Source organism: Durio zibethinus, chromosome 7 (assembly GCF_047325235.1).
Source record: "Durio zibethinus cultivar Kanyao isolate XHJ-2024 chromosome 7, ASM4732523v1, whole genome shotgun sequence".
In the NCBI taxonomy this organism is placed as follows: domain Eukaryota; kingdom Viridiplantae; phylum Streptophyta; class Magnoliopsida; order Malvales; family Malvaceae; genus Durio; species Durio zibethinus.
In genome coordinates, this window is record NC_143168.1 from 8153736 (window position 1) to 8169357 (window position 15622).

The following is a 15622-nucleotide window of genomic DNA, read 5'->3' on the forward strand; positions in this document are numbered from 1 at the left end:
GCCTTTCCGATCGGTTGAGCACCCGTACGCTCGTTTCGTGGGTGGACTTAGGCATACGGAGTTCATCCCCAGTCTAAGCATACGGAGTTCATTCCCAGTCTAAGATCAGACCGGATCGAGGGTTGCGGCAGCAGGATCGACAACACACAGGGGGGACCGAGCCGATCCTTGGCTTGCGCATTCTGCCTCTCCGGTTGGTTGAGCACTCGCACGCCCGTTTTGTGGGTTTGCTTAGGCATAGGGAGTTCATTCCATTTCTAAGCCCTAGCCGGACCGAGGGTTGTGGCAGCAGGATCGGCAGCATGCAGAGTGGGACTAGGTCGATCCTTGGCTTATGCATTATGCCTCTTCGGCCTGCTCAATGCCCGCACGCTCATTTTGTGGGTTGACTTATGCATACGGAGTTCATTCCCAGTCTAAGACCAGACCGGACTGAGGGTTGCAGTAGCAGGATCGACAGCATACAGGGGGGAACCGGGCTGATCCCCGGCTTGCGTATTTTGCCTCTCCGAACGGCTGAGCGCCCGCTTGCTCATTTCATGGGTTGGCTTAGGCATACAGAATTCATTCCATGTCTAAGCATACGAAGTTCATACCCAGTCTAAGATTTTGAGCCACGATGCACATGCTGAGTCGGAGCATCGTCGGAGAGCCTAACCGGCGGCATTAGGGGTTTCGATGATTGGGGGGTCGGAGGGGTGTACGCACATGATGTGCGATGGGTGCTGGTACTTTGCCCTTTTATTGGCCCCCTATCCCTCATCAAACCTTGAGAACTCACACCCCCTTCAAGAGCATTTGAGATTTTATAGGTTTGCTGCCAGTAGCCATTAAAGTGTCTGAAATGAGGACACTTTTTTCGAACGGTCAAAAAATCTTCTCCAAAGTTACGGTAGCAGGTTCGACAGCACGTAGGGAGGGACCCGACCGGTCCTTGGCTTGCACATTCTGCCTCTCCTACCGGCTGAATGCCCATACGCTCGTTTCGTGGGTTGGCTTAGGCATACGGAGTTCATTCCTTGTCTAAGCATATGGAGTTCATTCCCAGTTTCAAATCAGACCAGATCGAGGGTTACGACAGTAGGATTGGCAGCACGCAAAGGGGACCGGGCCGATCTACCATTCTGCCTCTTAAGCCGACTGAGCGCCCATACGCCCGTTTCGTGGGTTGGCTTAGGCATAGGGAGTTCATTCCATGTCTAAGCCCCAGCTGGATCGAGGGTTGTTGCAGCAGGACCGATAGCACGCAGAGGGGGATCCAACCGATCCCTGGCTTTCGTATTATGCCTTTTCGACTGGCTCAACGCCCACACGCTCGTTTCGTGGGTTGACTTAGGCATATGGAGTTCATTCCTAGTCTAAGATCGGATCGGATCGAGGGTTGCGGTAGCAGGTTCGACCGCACGCATGGGGTACCGGGCCAATCCCTAGCTTACACATTCTACCTCTCCAACTGGCTGAATGCCCGTACACTCATTTTGTTGGTTGGCATAAGCATACGGAGTTCATTCCTAGTCTAAGATCGGACCCGACTGAGGGTTGCGGTAGCAGGACCAACAACAGGATCAGCAGCAAGCAAGGGGAGCCAAGTCAATCCCCGACTTACACATTTTACCTTTCCAATTGACTGAGCACCCGCACGCTCATTTCGTGGGTTGGCTTAGGCATACGGAGTTCATTCCATGTCTAAGGCCCAGTCGAATCGAGGGTTGTGGCAATAAGACTGGCAGCGAGATTGGCAGCACGTAGAGGGGGACTTGGCTGATCCCCTGTTGGCATATTATGCCTCTCTGACTGACCTCTCCGGTCGACTGAGCACCCGCACGCCCATTCCATGGGTTGACTTAGGCATATGGAGTTCATCCCCAGTCTAATCATACAGAGTTCATTCCCAGTCTAAGATCAGATCAAACCGAGGGCTGTAGCAGCAGGATCGACAGCACGTAGGGGGGATCGGGCCGATCCCCGGCTTGTGCATTTTGCCACTCCAACCGATTGAGCGTCCGCACGTTCGTTTTGTGGGTTGGCTTAGGCATACGGAGTTCATTCCATGCCTAAGCCCCAGCTGGACCAAGGGTTGTGGCAACAGGACCTGCAACGGGATTGACAGCACGTAGAGGGGTATCGAGCTAATCCTCGGCTTGCGCATTATGCCTCTCCGGTTGGTCTTTCCGACCGACTGAGCGTCCGCACGCTCGTTTCGTGGGTTGACTTAGGCATACGAAATTCATCCCCAGTCTAAGCATACATAATTCATTCCTAGTCTAAGATCAGACCAGACTGAGAGTTGCAGTAGTAGGATCAGCAGCACGCAAGAGGGACCGGGTCAATCCTCGGCTTACTCATTCTGCCTCTCCAGCCGATTAAGTGCCCGCACGCCCATTTTGTGGGTTGCCTTAGGCATAAGGAGTTCATTCCATGTCTAAGCCCCAGCCAGATCGAGGGTTGTGGCAGCGGGATCGACAACACGTAGAGGGGGACCGAGCCGATCCCCGGGTTACGCATTATGCCTCTTCGACCGGCTCAGTGCCTGCACACTAGTTTCATAGGTTAACTCATGCATACGGAGTTCATTCCCAGTCTAAGATTGGATCGGACTAAGGGTTGCAATAGCAGGATCGACAGCACGTAGGGGGGACCGGGCCGTTCCCCAGCTTGCGCATTCTGCCTCTCCGGTCGGTTGAGCACCCGTACGCTCATTTCATGGGTTCGCTTAGGCATACGGAGTTCATTCCATGTCAAGCATACGGAGTTCATTCCCAGTCTAAGATTTTGAGCCACGGTGCACATGCTGGGCTCGGCCATGTGCTGGTGCCGCATTTTTTTCGCCCGGGGCACCATCGCCAGAGCATCGCCAAAGAGCCTGACCGACGGCATTGGGGGTTTCGGCGATTCAGGGGGCCGGGGTGTGTGTGCACATGATGTGTGATGGGTGCTGGTACTTGGCCCTTATATTGGCCCTCTATCCCTCATCAAACCTCAAGAACTCACACCCCCTTAAAGAGCATTTGAGATTTTATAGGTTTGCTGCCAGTAGCCATTAAAGTGTCTGAAATGGGGATGCTTTTTTCAAACGGTCACAAAATCTTCTCCACTTCGAGTTTTTAGCTGAATTTTTTTGTGCTTGCCAAAAAAATTACAAGGATCCTCTCTACCAAATTTAGGGACGAAACTCTTTCTAAAAAAATTTTAAAAAATCCCGAACCGTAAAAAGTTTTGAAAATCATGAAAAATAGAAAACGGGTCATCTTGCCACGAAACTTCACATGAAGGCTTAGGAGACCATTGTATGAATTTACAAGCCATAAAAATGGCATTGGCTTGGTAGAAATATGAAGATGTGCTTGAACCCACCTACCACCCGTTCGATCCTCGGCTTGCGCATCCTGCCTCTCTGGTCGACTGAGTTCCTGCACGCTCATTTTGTGCGTTGACTTAGGCATACAGAGTTCATCCCCAGTCTAAGCATACAGAGTTCATTCGCAGTCTAAGATCAAACCGGACCGAGGGTTGCCACAATAAGATCGGTAGCACGTAGAGGGGACCGAGCCTATCCCCGGCTTACGCATTCAACCTCTTCCACCGACTGAGTGTCCGCACGCCCGTTTCATGCGTTGGCTTAGGCATAGGGAGTCCATTCCATGTCTAAGCCCCAGTCGGACCGAGGGTTGTGGTAGCGGGACCGACAGCACGCAGAGGGGGATCGAGTCGATCCCCGGCTTGCGCATTATGCCTCTCTGACCGGTTCAACGCCTGCACGCTCATTTCATGGGTTGACTTAGGCATATGGAGTTCATTCCTAGTCTAAGATCAGATCGGACCAAGGGTTGCGGTAGTAGGATTGACAGCACGCAGGGGGGTCCGAGCCAATCCCTGGCTTATGCATTCTGCCTCTCCATCCGGCTAAGTGCCCGCACGCTCGTTTCATGGGTTGGCTTAAGCATACGAAGTTCATTCCATGTCTAAGCATACGGAGTTCATTCCCAGTCTAAGATCGGATTGGACCAAGGGTTGCGGCAGTAGGACCAGCAACAGGATCGGCAGCACGCAAGGGGGGATCGGACCTATCCCCGGCTTATGAATTCTACCTTTTCGACCTACTGAGCACCCGTAAGCTCGTTTCATGGGTTGGCTTAGGGATACGGAGCTCATTCCATGTCCAAGCCCCAGCTGGATCGAGGGTTGTGGTAGCAGGACCTACAGCAAGATCGACAGCACGGAGAGGGGGACCGGGCTGATCCCCGATTTGAACATTATGCCTTTTCGGGCATGTGTAGGTGCCGTATTTTTTTCACCCGGGGCACCATCACCGGAGCATCATCGGAGCATCATCGAAGAGCCTAACTGGCGGCATTAGGGGTTTCGATGATTGGGGGGGCCGGGGGGTGTGCGCACATGATGTGCGATGGGTGCTGGTACTTGGCCCTTATATTGGCCCCCTATCCCTCATCAAACCTCGAGAACTCACACCGCCTTAAAGAGCATTTGAGATTTTATATGTTTGCTGTCAGTAGCCATTAAAGTGTCTGGAATGGGGACACTTTTTTCAAATTGTCACAAAATCTTCTCCACTTTGAGTTTTTAGCTGAATATTTTTGTGCATGCCAACAAAAATACAAGGATCACCTCTACCAAATTTAGGGACAAAAATCTTTCTAAAAAAATTTAAACAAAATCTCAAACCACAAAAAATTTTGAAAATTGTGAAAAATAGAAAACGGGTTATCTTGCCACGAACCTCACATTAAGGCTTAGGGGACCATTGTATGAATTTACAAGCCATAAAAATGGCATTGGCCTAGCAGAAATATGAAGATGTGCTTGAACCCACCTACCACTCGTTCGATCCCCGACTCGCGCATCATGCCTCTCTGGTCCCGCACGCTCGTTTCATGTGTTGACTTAGGCATACGGAGTTCATCCCCAATCTAAGCATATGGAGTTCATTCCCAGTCTAAGATCAGATTGGACTAAGGGTTGTGGTAGTAGGATCGGTAGCACGTAGGAGGGATCGAACAGATCCCCGACTTGCGCATTCTGCCTCTCCAGCTGGCTGAACGGCCGCACGCCCGTTTCATGGGTTGGCTTAGGGATAGGGAGTTCATTCTATGTCTAAGCCCAGCCGGTTCAAAGATTGTGGCAGCGGGACTGACAGCACGTAGAGAGGGATCAGGTCAATCCTCGGCTTGTGCATTATGCCTCTCCAGCTAGCTCAGCGCCCGCACGCTCGTTTCATGGCGTGACTTAGGCATACGGAGTTCATTCCCAGTCTAAGATCAGACCAGACCAAGGGTTACGATAGTAGGATCGACAGCACGCAGGGGGGATCAGACTGATCCCCGGCTTGTGCATTCTACCTCTCCGACCGGCTGCGCGCCCACATACTCGTTTCGTGGGTTGGCTTAGGCATACAGAGTTCATTCCATGTCTAAGCATACAGAGTTCATTTCCAGTCTAAGATCGGATCGAATCGAGGGTTGCGGCAGTAGGGCCAGCAACAGGATCGGTAGCTTGCAAGGGGACTGGATCAATCCCCGACTTACGCATTTTGCCTCTCTGACCAGCTAGGTGCTCGCACGCTCATTTCATGGGTTGGTTTAGGCATACGGAGTTCATTCCATGTCTAAGCCCCAACCGGACCGAGGTTTGTGGCAGCAGGACCGATAGCGGGATCGACAGCACGTAGGGGGGACCAGGTCGATCTTCGGTTTACGCATTCTGCCTCTCCGACAGGCTGAGTGCCCATACGGCCGTTTCATGGGTTAGCTTAGGCATAGGAACTTCATTTCATGTCTAAGCCCCAACCGGATTGAGGGTTGTGGCAACGGGACCGACAGCATGTAGAGGGGGATCGGGTCGATCTTCAGCTTGCGCATTATGCCTCTCCGGTAGCTTAGTGCCCGCACACTTATTTCATGGGATGACTTAGGCATATGGAGTTCATTCCTAATCTAAGATCGGACCGGACCGAGGGTTGCGGTAGCAGGATTTATAGCACGCAGGGGGGACAGGGCCGATCCCCGGCTTGCGCATTCTACTTCTCCGGCGGCTGAGTGCCCGCACACTCGTTTTGTGGGTTGGCTTAGGCATACGGAGTTCATTCCATGTCTAAGCATACGGAGTTCATTCCCAGTCTAAGATCAGACCGGACCGAGGGTTATAGTAGCAGGACCAGCAGTAGGATCGACAACATGCATGGTGGGACCAGGTCGATCCTCGGCTTACGCATTCTGCCTCTCCGGCTGACTGAGCGCCCGCACGTTTGTTTCGTGGGTTGGCTTAGGCATATGGAGTTCATTCCATGTCTAAGCCCTAGCCGGACTGAGGGTTATGGTAGCAGGACCAGTAACGGGATCGACAGCATACAGAGAGGGATCGAGCTGATCCCCGACTTGTGAATTATGCCTCTCCGATCGACCTCTCCGATCAGCTAAGTGCCCGCACGCTCGTTCCATGGGTTGACTTAGGCATATGGAGTTCCTCCCTAGTCTAAGCATACGGAGTTCATTCCCAGTCGAAGATTGAACTGGACCGAGGGTTACAGCAACAGGATCAGCAACACATAGGGGGGACCGAGCCGATCCCCGGCTTACGCATTCTGACTCTCCGGCTGGCTGAGCGTCCGCATGCCTGTTTCATGGGTTGGCTTAGGCATAGGGAGTTCAATCCATATCTAAGCCCCAGTCGTACCGAGGGTTGTGGTAGCGGGATCGGCAACATGCAGAGGGGGACCGGGCCGATCCCCGGCTTGCGCATTATGCCTCTTCAATTGACGCAGCACCCGCACGCTCATTTCGTGGGTTGACTTATGCATACGGAGTTCATTCCCAGTCTAAGATTAGACCGGATCGAGGGTTGCAGTAACAGGATTGGTAGCACGTAGGGGGGACCGAGTCGATCCCCGACTTTCACATTCTGCCTCTCCGACCAGTTGAGCACCCGCACGCTCATTTCATGGGTTGGCTTAGGCATACGCAGTTCATTCCACGTCTAAGCATACGGAGTTCATTCCCAGTCTAAGATCGAACGGGACCAAGGGTTGTGATAGCAAGATCCGCAGCACCCAGGGGGGATCGGGTAGATCCCTGGCTTGCGCATTCTGCCTCTCCGATGGGCTGAGGGCCCGTATGCTCATTTCATGGGTTGGCTTAGGAATACGGAGTTCATTCCATGTCTAAGCCCCAACCGGACCGAGGGTTGTGGCAGCAGGATCGGTAGCACGCAGAGGGGGACTAGACCAATGCCTGGCTTGTGCATTATGCCTCTTCGGCCGACTCAGCGCCCGTACGCTCATTTCGTGTGTTGACTTATGCATAGGGAGTTGATTCCTGGTCTAAGATCGAACCAGACTAAAGGTTGCAGCAGTAGGATCGACAGCACGTAGGGGGTCGACCGATCCCTGGCTTGCGCATTCTACCTCTTCGGTCGGCTGAGCGCCCGCACGCTCGTTTCGTGGGTTGGCTTAGGCATACGGAGTTCATTCCCAGTCTAAGATTTTGAGCCATGGTGCAAATGCTAGGCTCGGGCATGTGCTGTTGCCGCATTTTTTTTGCCTGAGGCACCATCGTCGGAGTATCACCGAAGAGCCTAACCAGTAGCATTAGGGGTTTCGATGATTGGGGGGCTGGGGTGTCTGTGCACATGATGTGCGATGGGTGCTGGTACTTGGCCCTTATATTGGCCCCCTATCCCTCATCAAACCTCGAGAACTCACACCCCCTTAACGAGCATTTGAGATTTTATAGGTTTGCTACTAGTAGCCATTAAAGTGTTTGAAATGGGGACACTTTTTTCAAACGGTCTCAAAATCATCTCCACTTCGAGTTTTTAGCTGAATTTTTTTGTGCATGCCAAAAAAAATACAGGGATCATCTCTACCAAATTTGGGGACAAAACTCTTTCTAAAAAAATTTTAAAAAATCCTGAACCGTAAAAAGTTTCAAAAATCATGAAAAATAGAAAATGGTTCGTCTTGCCACGAAACTTCACATGAAGGCTTAGGGGACCATTGTATGAATTTAAAAGCCATAAAAATGGCATTTACATGGCAAAAAAATGAAGATGTGCTTGAACCCACCTACCACTCGTTCGATCCTCGACTTGCGCATCCTGCCTCTCTGGTCGACTAAGCGCCCACACGCTCGTTTCATGGGTTGACTTAGGCATACGGAGTTCATCCACAGTCTCAGCATATGGAGTTCATTCCCAGTCTAAGATTAGACCGTACCGAGGGTTATGACAGTAGGATCGACAGGACGCAAGGGGCATCGGATCGATCCCCAGCTTACGCATTCTGCCTCTCTGACCGACTGAGCACCCGCACGCCTGTTTCATGGGTTGGCTTAGACATAGGGAGTTCATTCCATGTCTAAGCCCCAGCCAGACCAAGGGTTGTGGCAGCGGGACCGGCAGCATGCAGAGGGGGACCAGGCTGATCCCTGACTTGTGCATTATGCCTCTCCGGCTGGCTCAGCGCCTGCACGCTCGTTTCATGGGTTGACTTAGGCATATGGAGTACATTCCCAGTCTAAGATTAGAACGGATCGAGGGTTGAGAGCAGGATCGACAGCACGTAAGGGGGATCGGGCTGATCCTCGGCTTGCACATTCTACCTCTCCGATCGGCTGAGCGCCCGTACGTTCGTTTCGTGGGTTGGCTTAGGCATACAGAGTTCATTCCATGTCTAAGCATACAGAATTCATTCCCAATCTAAGAGCAAACCAGACCGAGGGTTACGGCAGCAGGATCGACAACACGTAGGGGGGACCGGGTCGATCCCGAGCTTACGCATTCTGCCTCTCAGACCGGCTGAGCACCCGCACGCTCATTTCATGGGTTGACTTAGGCATGCGGAGTTCATCCCCAGTCTAAGCATATGGAGTCCATTCCCAATCTAAGATCAGACTGGATCGAGGGTTACGGCAGCAGGATCGGTAGCACGCACGGGGGATCGGGCCGATCCCCGGCTTGCGCATTTTTCCTCACCGGCCGGCTGAGTGCCCGCACGCCCGCTTCATGGGTTGGCTTAGGCATAGGGAGTTCATTCCGTGTCTAAGCCCCAGTTGGATTGAGGGTTGTGGCAGCGGGACCGATAGCATGCATAGGGGGATCGGGGCGATCCCCGGCTTGCGCATTGTGCCTCTTCGGCCTGTTCAGTGCCCGTACGCTCATTTAGTGGGTTGACTTATGCATACAAAGTTCATTCCCAGTGTAAGATCGGATCAGACCGAGGGTTATGGTAGCAGGATCGACAGCATGCAGGTAGGGACCTGGTCGATCCCTGGCTTGCGCATTCTACCTTTTTGGCTGGCTGAGCGCCCGCACACTCCTTTCCTGTATTGGCTTAGGCATACAGAGTTCATTCCATGTCTAAGCATACGGATTTCATTCCCAGTCTAAGATTTTGAGCCACGGTGCACATGCTAGGCTCGGGCATGTGCAGGTGATGCATTTTTTTCACTCGGGGCACCATCGTCAGAGCATCGCCGGAGAGCCTAACCGGCGGCATTGGGGGTTCCGACGATTGGGGGGCCAGGGGGTGTGCGCACATGATGTGCGATAGGTGCTGGTATTTGGCCCATATATTGGCCCCCTATCCCTCATCAAACCTCAGGAACTCACACCCCTTAAAGAGCATTTGAGATTTTATAGGCTTGCTACCAGTAGCCATTAAAGTGTCTGAAATGGGGACACTTTTTTCAAATGGTCACAAAATCTTCTCCACTTCGAGTTTTTGACTTAATGTTTTTGTGCATGCCAAAAAAAATACAAGGATCACCTGTACCAAATTTGGGGACAACACTCTTTCTAAAAAAATTTAAAAAAAATCCCAAATTGCAAAAAGTTTCAAAAATCGTGAAAAATAGAAAACGGGTCGTCTTGCCATGAAACTTCACATGAAGGCTTAGGGGACCATTGTATGAATTTAAAAGCCATAAAAATAGCATTGGCTTGGCAGAAATATGAAGATGTGCTTGAACCCACCTACCACTCGTTCGATCCCTGGCTTACGCATCCTGCCTCTCTGGTCGGTTGAGTATTCGCACCTTCGTTTCGTGGGTTGACTTAGGCATAAGGAGTTCGTCCCCAGTCTAAGCATATGGAGTTCATTCCCAGTCTAAGATCAGACCAGACCGAGGGTTACGGTAGTAGGATCGATAGCATGTAGGGGGTACCGGGTTGATCCCCGGCTTACGTATTCTGCCTCTCCGGCCAGTTGAGCACCCGCACGCCCGTTTCATGGGTTGGCTTAGGCATAGGGAGTTCATTCCATGTCTAAGCCCCAACCGGACCGAGGGTTGTGGGTATGGGATCGGCAGCACACAGAGAGGGACTGGGTCGATCCTCGGCTTGCGCATTATGCCTCTCCAGTAGGGTCAGCGCCTGCTCGCTCCTTTCGTGGGTTGACTTAGGCATATGGAGTTCATTCCTAGTCTATGATCGGACCGAACTGAGGGTTGTGGCTGCAGGATCGACAGCACGCAGAAAAGGACCAGGTCGATCCCCGGCTTATGCATTCTACCTTTTCGCCCGACTGAACGCTCGCACGCTGGTTCCATGGGTTGACTTAGGCATACGAAGTTCATCCTAGTCTAAGCATACAGAGTTCATTCCTAGTCTAAGATCAGACCGAACCGAGGGTTACGGCAGCAAGATCAGTAGCACGCAGGGGGGACCGGGCCGTTCCCTGACTTGCGTATTTTACCTTTTCGATCGGCTGAGCGTCCACACGCACGATTCTTAGGTTGCTTAGGCATAGGGAGTTCATTTCGTGTCTCAGCCCCAGTCAGACTAAGGGTTGTGGCAACGGGACCGGCAGCACGTAGAGGGAGACCGGGCTAAACCTCAGCTTGTGCACTATTCCTCTTCGACCAGCTCAGTGCCAGCACGCTCGTTTCATGGGTTGACTTATGCATACGGAGTTCATTCCCAGTCTAAGATCAGACCAGATCGAGGGTTACGGCAGCAGGATCGACAGGGGGGATTGAGTCGATCCTCGGTATATGCATTCTGCCTCTCTGACCGACTGAGCGCCCGCACACTCATTTCGTGAGTTGGCTTAGGCATACGGAGTTCATTCCATGTCTAAGCCCTAGCCAGACTGAGAGTTGAGGCAGCAGGATCGACAATAGGATAAGCAGCATGTAGAGGTCGATCGGGCTGATCCTCGGCATACGCATTATGCCTTTTCGATCGGCCTCTCTGGGCGGCTGAGTGCCCGTACACTCGTTTCGTGGGTTGACTTAGGCATACGGAGTTCATCCCCAGTCTAAGCATACGGAGTTCATTCCCAGTCTAAGATCGAACTAGACTGAGGGTTAAGGTAGCAGGATCGGTAGCACGCAGAGGGGACTGGGCTGATCCCTGGCCTATGTATTCTGCCTCTTCGGCCGGCTAAGCACCCGTACGCCCGTTTCATGGGTTGGCTTAGGCATAAGGAGTTCATTCCACGTCTAAGCCCCAGTCAGACCGAGGGTTGTGGGAACGAGACCGACAGTACGTAGAGGGGGACCAGGCTGATCTTCGGCTTGCGCAATATGCCTCTTCGGCTGGCTCAGTGCCCGCATGCTCATTTTGTGGGTTGACTTATGCATACGTAGTTCATTCCCAGTCTAAGATCAGACCAAACTGATGGTTGCGGTAGCAGGATCGACAGCACGTAGGGGGGATCGATAGCACGCAGAGGGGGATCGAGCCGATCCTCGGCTTGCACATTATGCCTCTTCGGCCTGCTCAACGCCCGTACGCTTATTTCGTGGGTTGAATTAGGCATATAGAGTTCATTCCCAGTCTAAGATCAGATTGGACCGAGGGTTATGACAGCAGCATCGAAGACGTAGGGGGGACTGAGCCGATCCCCAGCTTGTGCATTCTACCTCCCCGATCGACTGAGTGCCCGCATGCTCATTTTGTGGGTTGGCTTAGGCATACAGAGTTCATTCCATGTCTAAGCTTATGGATTCATTCCCAGTCTAAAATTGGACTGGATCGAGGGTTACGGCAACAAGACCAGCAGCAGGATCGGCAGCACACAGGGGGTGACCGGGTTGATCCTCAGCTTTCGCATTCTGCCTCTCTGATCGGCTGAGCACTCGTACACTCGTTTCATGGGTTGGCTTAGGCATACGAAGTTCATTCCATGTCTAACCCCCAGCCAAATTGAGGGTTGTGGTAGCAGGACAGACAGAAGGATCGAAAGCATGCAGAAGAGGATCGGGTTGTTCCCTAGCATGCACATTATGCCTCTCCGATCGGCTGAGTGCTCGCACGTTCGTTTCATGGGTTAACTTAAGCATACGGAGTTCATCCCTAGTCTAAGCATACAGAGTTCATTCCCAGTCTAAGATCGAACCAGACTGAGGGTTGCAGCATCATGATCGGCAGTACGTAGGGGGGACCAGGCCGATCCTCGGCTTGCGCATTTTGCCTCCCCAGTCGACTGAGGGCCAGCACGCCTGTATTGTGGGTTGGCTTAGGCAGAGGGAGTTCATTCCATGTCTAAGCCCCAACCGGATGGAGGATTGTGGCAGCGGGATCGGTAGCACGCAGAGGGGGACCGGGCCAATCCTCGGGTTGTGCATTATGCCTCTTCGGCCTGCTTAGCGCCCGCACGCTCGTTTCGTGGGTTAACTTATGCATACGGAGTTCATTCCCAATCTAAGATTGGATCGGACTGAAGGTTGTGGCAACAAGATCGACAGCATTCAGGGGGGGATCAGGCCGATCCCCGACTTGCGCATTCTGTCCCTCCGGCCGACTGAGCGCTCGCACGCTCGTTTCGTGGGTTGGCTTAGGCATACGGAGTTCATTCCATGTCTAAGCATATGGAGTTCATTCCCAGTCTAAGAGTTTGAGCCACGGTGCACATGCTGGGCTCAAGCATGTGTTGGTACCACATTTTTTTCGCTCGGGGCTCAGCCACGGTGCACATGCTAGAGAGCCTAACCGGTGGGACTTGGGGTTTCGACGATTGGGGGGGCCGGGGGTGTGCGCACATGATGTACGATGGGTGCTGGTACTTGGCCTTTATATTGGTGCCCTATCCCTCATCAAACCTCAAGAACTCACACCCCCTTAAAGAGCATTTGAGATTTTATAGGTTTGCTGCCAGTAGCCATTAAAGTGTATGAAATGGGGACACTTTTTTCAAACGGTCACAAATCTTCTCCACTTCGAGTTTTTAGCTGAATTTTTTTGTGCATGCCAACAAAAATACAAGGATCACCTCTACCAATTTTGGGGACAAAATACTTTCTAAAAAAATTTTAAAAAATCCCGAACTGCAAAAAGTTTCAAAAATCGTGAAAAATAGAAAACGGGTCATCTTACCACGAAACTTCACATGAAGGCTTAGGCAGCCATTGTATGAATTTACAAGCCATAAAAAAGGCATTGGCATAGCAGAAATATGAAGATTTGCTTGAACCCATTTACCACCCGTTCGATCCCCGGCTTGCGCATCCTGCCTCTCTGGTCGGCTGAGTGCCCGCACGCTCGTTTCGTTTGTTGACTTAGGCATACGGAGTTCATCCCCAGTCTAAGATTAGATCGAATCGAGGGTTGCGACAGCAGGATCGACAGCACACAAGGGGGACCGAGTCGATCCCCGGCTTGCGCATTCTACCTCTCCGGTCGGCTGAGCACCCGCACACCCGTTTCATGGGTTGGCTTAGGCATAGGGAATTCATTCCATGTCTAAGCCCTAGTCAGACCGAGGGTTGTGGTAGCGGGATCGACGGCATGCAGAGGGGGACCGAGCTGATGCTTGGCTTATGCATTATGCCTCTTCGACCGGCTCAGCACCCGCACGCTCATTTCATGGGTTGGCTTAGGCATACAGACCGAGGGTTGTGGCAGTAGGACCGGCAGCGGGATCTACAGCATGCAGAGGGGGACCAGACTGATCCTTGACAGCGTATTATGCCTCTTCGGGTGGCCTCTCCGGTCGACTGAGCACCCGTACACTCATTTCATGGGTTAACTTAGGCATACAGAGTTCATCCCCAGTCTAAGCATACGGAGTTCATTCCCTATCTAAGATCGGACCGGATCGAGAGTTACGATAGCAGGATTGGTAGTATGCAGGGGGATTGGGCCGATCCCCGGCTTACGCATTCTGCCTCTCCGGCCGGCTGAGCGCCCGCACGCCTGTTTCATGGTTTGGCTTAGGCATAGGGAGTTCATTCCATGTCTAAGCCACAGCTGGACCGAGGGTTGTGGCAGCAAGACCGATAGCACGCAGAGGGGGACCGGGCTGATCCTCGACTTGCACATTATGCCACTTCGGCTGGCTCAATACCCGTACGCTCGTTTCATGGGTTGACTTATGCATATAAAGTTCATTCCAAGTGTAAGATCAGCTGGACCGAGGGTTGCTGTAGCAGGATTGACAGCATGCAGGGGGACCGGGTTGATCCTCAGCTTGTGCATTCTGCCTGTCCAGCCAGCTGAGCGCCCGCACGCTCGTTTCGTGGGTTGGCTTAGGCATACGGAGCTCATTCCAAGTCTAAGCATATGGAGTCCATTCAAAGTCTAAGATTTTGAGCCACGGTGCACATGCTGGGCTCGGGCATGTGCTGGTGCTGCATTTTTTCGCCCGGGGCACCATCGTCGGAGCATCATCGGAGAGCCTAACCGACGGCATTGGGGGGTCCGATGATTAGGGGGCCAGGGGGTGTGCGCACATGATATGCAATGGGTGCTGGTACTTAGCCCTTATATTGGCCCCCTATCCTTCATCAAACCTCGAGAACTCACACCCCCTTAAAGAGCATTTGAGATTTTATTAGTTTGCTGCCAGTAGCCATTAAAGTGTCTAAAATGGGGACACTTTTTTCAAACGGTAACAAAATCTTCTCCACTTCGAGTTTTTAGCTGAATTTTTTTGTGCATGCCAACAAAAATACAAGGATCACCTCTACCAAATTTGGGGACAAAAATCTTTCTAAAAAAAGTTTAAAAAATCTCGAACCGTAAAAGTTTTAAAATCGTGAAAAATATAAAACGGGTCGTCTTGCCACAAAACTTCACATGAAGGCTTAGGGGACCATTGTATGAATTTACAAGCCATAAAAATGGCATTGGCACGGTAGAAATATGAAGATGTGCTTGAACCAACCTACCAACCAATCGATCCTCGACTTGCGCATTCTGCCTCTCCGGTCGGTTGAGCGTCCGCACGTTCGTTTTGTGGGTTGACTTAGGCGTACGGAGTTCATCCCCAGTCTAAGCATGCAGAGTTCATTCCCAATCTAAGATCAAACCGGACTGAGGGTTGGGCAACAGGATCGGTAACACACTGGGGGGATCGGGCCGATCCCCAGCTTCGCATCTGCCTCTCCAACTGACTGAGTGCCCGCACACTCATTTAGTGGGATGGCTTAGGCATATGGAGTTCATTCCATGTCTAAACCCCAGTCGAACCGAGGGTTGTGGCAGTAGGACCGACAGCGGGATCGATAGCACGCAGAGGGGGACCGAGCTGATCCCTGGCTTGCGCATTATGCCTCTCCAGCCGACTGAGCACTAGCACGCTCGTTTCGTGGGTTGGCTTAGGCATACAGAGTTCATTGCATGTCTAAGCCCCAGCTGGACCGAGGGTTGTGGCAGTAGGATCGACAGT